This window comes from Anguilla rostrata, chromosome 10, assembly GCF_018555375.3.
Source record: "Anguilla rostrata isolate EN2019 chromosome 10, ASM1855537v3, whole genome shotgun sequence".
In the NCBI taxonomy this organism is placed as follows: Eukaryota; Metazoa; Chordata; class Actinopteri; order Anguilliformes; family Anguillidae; genus Anguilla; species Anguilla rostrata.
In genome coordinates, this window is record NC_057942.1 from 5,484,019 (window position 1) to 5,490,243 (window position 6,225).

Genomic DNA, 6,225 nt, shown 5'->3' on the forward strand with positions numbered 1-6,225 from the left:
ACATGATCACACAGTAGCTGCTGAGCATGGCACTGGATGGAGGGGCACAGAGACATCCATACCAGTGTCCAGGAGCCAGGGCATTGGGGTGGGGAGGGCGGGTAACATTAAATTCAAAATCCCAAAGTGGCACTGCAGTAACACACCACCTATGGGGTATGCATGTTTTACTGCACTGACTCAATGCACGCTCTCTCAATCCAATGTGTTCATTTGGAGTCATGTATATGTAATTTCCGTAAATCAATTTTTAAAAAGTATTTGCAAAATAAATAAATAAATAAACTGTACTAATTCCCAAATTCTCAATGCAAACAAAAACAGTATGCTGACTTAAGATAAACTTGTAAAAATAATTATGAGTGTTCCTCCATGTACCACTGTTCAACCTGAAAGCATGATAATAAATCAAGAACGCACTAACCCATGGAAACTGAAAGTCACACTATAAACTGAGAGAGAGAGCGATGTTTACTTACATACAAGGTCAGGGTTTCATGCATTCTCTTTTGGATGAGTCTTGCCAATGATACAACCTTGGGTTTTTCGTCCTTGCTTGGTGGCACAGGATGAGCGATGAGGCCAAGCACCATCACGCACATGCTCAGTGCCCTCACTAAACCTGCAAAACAAAGGACTCGTCATGTGAGAACATGGTCCCCAGAGTGTAGTGCAGAATTCCGCTTCATCAAGGTGATGTCTTCACACTGAAGTGGATTGCGAGCAAACCTTCCAGTTTATGTTCTAATCTCTTTACTGAAACTTTACTCAAACCTTTACTGATTGATACAGATGTCCTCTCGCCAAATACAATCACGGGTCAATTAGTTGTAAATAAAAATGCTCGCAGGAAATACGGTTAAATAAATTACGCTCAAAGTATGTTCAAATAATTATAGGAAGCATAGAAAATTCTAACAAAGGTAAATTTGCTTTTGATTAAAGGACAGTTACCTGCTGTCGACTTCATGAAGAGATCCTCCAAAGTTCTTGTCTCTAGCTTTTACTCAGACTTCAAAAAGTTATTTGTACTCAGTGAGCAAATGCACATTTTTATAGACCTAGTCTTAGTCATGCTTGGAAAAAGTTTATGACGACTACAGTTTCTGTACTGCAGTGCAGATGGCAGATTAGATTGACAGATAAAAGGACTGGAGACTTGAATTTAATCCTTAGATTCTGATTGATTTGACATTTCCTTCTGAAATTGAAAAAAAGTACAAGTGCTATATACATTACATAAGCACTGTACTTAATATATTCAGTTGCATTTTTGCATTTTTCTATTTGTTGGATTCGAAGTCCCATGGTTTCACTTTTTAAAAAATCCAATCAATCAAAATAAATACAAAACATCTCAATGAACCTTCAACAAATTATATTAAACAAATGAAATTAATGAGTACAATAAGCCGAATTTTAAAAAATGAGATATTTAAAACAGAAAATACACAATATTACTACTCCCAAATGTATAAATAATCTTTAACATTTAAACTGTATGAAATGCCATTGAGCTTAATTGTAACTCTATTCATTATGATTTTTTTTGGCATAAAAACCCCATTTGGTTATATTCAGTCTGTCTCGTCAGGACATTGCCAGTTGTTTTGTCAGCTGATGACTTCAGTCATTTCTCTGTTTGTAATGGATTGTGTGCTGAAATTATTAAAGCCTGATAAATTATTATCATTTCCTCCTACATCTACAAACTGACTAAGTGGCTAAATCTGTCTTGCGTGTCAGGACCAAACTTTCATCAGAGAGATTGTGACACGGCTGTATCTCTGGAAAAGGGAGATGTCTCAATGGTGTGGAAATATGGGAATCGCGCTGAACGTATTTTCCTTACACCTGTCATGTGTGCGACAACCACATCCTGTGTGTCTCTGTCCATTCATCTACTATCTAACCCGCTTATTCCTGGGCAGGGCCGCAGGGGAGCTGAAGCCTATCCCAGCACACATTGGATTAGAGGCAGGAATCTGAATGTGTCCCCTTACTGTTCTGGTTTCCCAGTTCATCAACTGAATAGGCTCCAAAAACTCACTGTGCTCTTATTGTCAGTTTTTACCATTGAATTGGAATTTGATGGATCAGTTGGGGGGAGGGGGGGGTTACCTTCCTTATTCTTCTCCAGATTTAAGAGTAAAAGTTCAGAGTTAAGGGTTAATCTATCCCTCTCAGTGAAATAGAGATGTGCTTCCCAAGTATGGGAACAGTAGAGTGAAATTTTCTGCTGCATGGGTAATGCATTTGGATTTGAGATTAAAAGATGAATAGGAGACATAAGTACCATCAATCAATTTTTATTTCATGGTTTTTATGCAAGTATGCACCCCCAAACTCTGGAATGCCCTCCCCCCTGACATCCGTACCTCAGACTCACCTCCTTCAAATCTAGTCTTAAAACCCACCTCTTTTCCCTAGCTTTCCCTTGATGTTTGTCTCCCCCGCCCCTTTGTTTTTCTCTCTGAATTGTATGTTTCATTGTATGTATGTATGTACCATTTATTGTAAAGCGTCTTTGAGACCATGAAAAGCGCTATATAAAATAAATTAATTATTATTATTATATCTTTCACCATTTTAGAAAAACAGCTAAATTTCAACAGTAATTCACTCCTTGAATTTATGGACCTGTATGGACAATCTTTTTATGTTTCACTTTTTTTTGTAAAAATGTATGCAGGGTGGAAAGATGAGGGCAAAAAGATGTTTTGCCACCTTCCAGAATGTTTATTTCTCTTTCAATGCACATTCTCCAGTTCAGTGAGTTCAGGAAATGACTGTTCAGCCAATGCACCCTGGCCCATCTTGCCCTTTATTTAGTGCCCATAGCTGCTCATTCTTGCTAGTCTGGTCCGGCTTACTGGCCACATCTGGCGGCCATCTTTGATGCGATTGGCTCCGCATTAACATTTCACCATGCATCAAGATCTCTAGAAATTACACAGAATTCTGGGATCAAAACCAAAATTGTCTTTAAGGCTGCATTGCAACAAGACTCAGAACATATTCAGTGATTTCATTTTAGGAATAAATGAACTGATATGAATGTAATGTATAAATGTAAAAGAAAAACAAAAAGTTCAACCCAGAAAATGACAGATGGCAGAAACAAAGAACATGACAGGGCCCAACCTGCATCAAGGAAAGTTTTTTGGCCCAGTTTCTCAAAATCTTAAAGAGTTGCAGCATTTCCTAAATTGGGAGGATGTTGGCGGATGGAAGGACATACTATCTCGTACTGATGTGGTGACAGATGTCGATGTCATCGAGATCTGATATTACAGTAACATCCTGACCTCTGTGGAGACCACGCTCAGTCCCCATATATTCCATCCTGCTAAATATAATGTTCACCTGGTGACCTGTAGGTTTCGATTGAAAATATTGCTCATCTTCATCCAGTTTAGCACGTACCTAAAAAGACAGAGCCAAAGGTCCAGGCATGAAAAGCGGGCATTAAAATAGACGTCACCTAGCATGTACGTTCAGTACATCCAATAACTGAATTGTTATTTATGGATTTTTGTATTGTGGATGTGTTTCTTGCAAAGGTTAGAGTTCAGTAGTGGTGTACAAGGTGCCGGTACGTTTAAAATCGAATAGATTTAAAGCATTCTTACACTCGATAAGTGTCGTCTCGTAAGTGTACCTGTAGGCATATTCCTTACGACATGAGAATACTGAGCACAAGAGTACAGTTTGGAACACAGCCAAAGATTCTCTGTGCCTGGCCAAGCCCAGCCACAGAGATAAAAGGAATTGCTGCAGATTCTTAAATAAACCAAAACAACGGAAAGCAAGAAGGGCCAAATATAAATGAATGGATAAAAATAGATTAAAATGTAATTCGAATGTAAAAATTGTTTTTATGACATGTGCTGCAGTGGAGGAAGGCCCATGCAATACTTTCCTTGAGCTCTTCCATAAACTCTTGGTTCTTTGCTGCAGAGTGACCAGCTTTTCCTTTGCGTGTATCGAAATACTCTTGATGTGGACATCCCTGCTCTTCCATACCTTTCTTTGAGTGCAATTCCCTGCATCTATTTAGGACACCTATGTCTGTGTGTGGGCAGTATGAGTGTGTGTGTGTGTGTGTGTGTGTGTCTTAATGTATTTATTTTTTCCTCTCATTTTTCTTAATCTTCATTTCAGCACTGAAATGAATTTCCACTGCCACTGTATGTCCCTACTCTAACAACACATAGAAATGGGTCATTTGGAGGATTTCTCCAAACGTAATACACCCATTACACCCTGACTGGAGATCAGGTTAATGGCAGGCGGTCCATCCATTCTAGGGTGGCCTTATAGTGACGACTGCTACTCTGATGACCCTCCCAATCCCTGCTTTAGATCAGCCTCACAAGAATCCAAGAGAAACATTTTGAAACATCATCTCAACTTTTTAGCAATAAGGATGGTGCAATCTGATGGCTGAAGTGCACACCATTTGATAAATTACGCTGATAAATGACTGGCACCTTCTATAATAAAAAAAAAAGTACAAATTTGAAGAAAAAAAAAACTGTGGTTTTTGAGGGCAGTTCACAAGCACAAAATGAAGGATGTGAAAGATCTTGAAAGATTGTGTACGGAGGAATCGTTCTGACAAGTTTCAGGAGATAACTAATCTCTTACACGAACATGCATCTATAATACACCAATCAATACTCGCAAATACAACAACTGTGGGAGCAAAGTTTTGCGGTGATTTGTGAACTTATTATTCAAGCCTACTTGAAAATTTGTCAAAAGCAGTGTGGTATTTCTACGCAGGAGTTGGTTGAGAAACAGTCGTCACATCACAGTGGTTGTCACAACACTGAGTAAAACCACAGCCCCGTTTATGGGTTCAGGACACCATTGGTGAGGCCATCTCTAGTGGGAAGAAAGGTGGTGACAACACTAGGGACCCACAGTTTGGGGGGGGGGGGGTTTGGGGTTGGCGGGGGGTTGCGGTGAAATGGGCCAATCGAAGGGGGTGCCGAAGGGACGGTTCACCGCTTCACGACACCCCAAAATTCTCTGAGTGAAAGCAAGGGGAAACCAAGTGATGACATTCAGGGAATCACAGGAAATGGCAAAGAGATGCAACCACAGACAAGCTGGTTTGTTTGGTTTGTTCATTTTGCTCTCAGACACTCCTTTGTACTTTCCTCTGGAAATGACTGGCAGGCTAGGAGTCAGGCGGGCCGGCCGTCTGACTCGACACCCTCGGCTCCTGCCGCCACCGAACGCCACCTGACGCTGGCAGCGTCGGGGTGAGAAAAAGTCCCTCGTTAGCATCAGATCGACACCCTGCGAGACGTCGTTCGCGTCCTGCCCACCTTCGAGCGTTCTGACTCGCGGGGTCTGAGCTTCAGTGCCATGTACGGCGTCGGAAGTTTTCAGTGCAGAAAAAAAGCTACTAGAGCAGCTCCGCAGCACAGCACAGCAGCTGTGGCTTGAGAAGAAGAAAAAAAAAAAAAACCGCAGTCTTTGGCCTGCTCAGGAAATGCAGACGAATGGAAAAGTGATGCCTACTGCTGCAGAATGATCTGCAGCGTACCTAATGTAGGCCCGGCAGTATTTCCAACGGCTAATTACTTTTTTTTTTTTTTTTTTTTTAAAGACGCAGATCTTGACACGTCAACAAAATGTTTGGATTGAGACGGTCGACTCAGAGCTAAGAAACCTGTTTAAGTGAGTCGAACGCGTGGAGGAAAAAAAGAAAGAAAGCTGTATGTGATCGATTACTTGCCGGGTTACGACAAACCTCAGCAGACCCTGAAGCTCTCTAGGACCAGGATTGGGGTCCCCAGGATTAACAGGGTCTGAAAGTCCTTTCCTCCCCTTGCACTTTCCAGAATAAGCAAATAAAAACGGGGAGTATATAAAAAAGAATGGTGAAGGGGTGAAGCACATGTACATACATCACTGCACTCTCATCCAGATCGACTTGATCAACGTTTTGTATTATTTTAAGCATAGTATCCATTTACACAAATATGGGTGTCTGATTACCTTTTTCATTAAATAAATGATTTTTTTGTCTTGTGTCTCCCTTTCTCTAATATTACATTTAGTCTAAAGTTCAGTGTGACAAATAACAGTGGAAAACAGAAAGAAGGAAAATACTTTTTCATGACACAGAAGCAATTTAGGTTAAGTACCTTGCTCAAGGTTACAACGGCAGTGTCCTACCTAGGAATCAAACATGTGACTTTCAGGTTA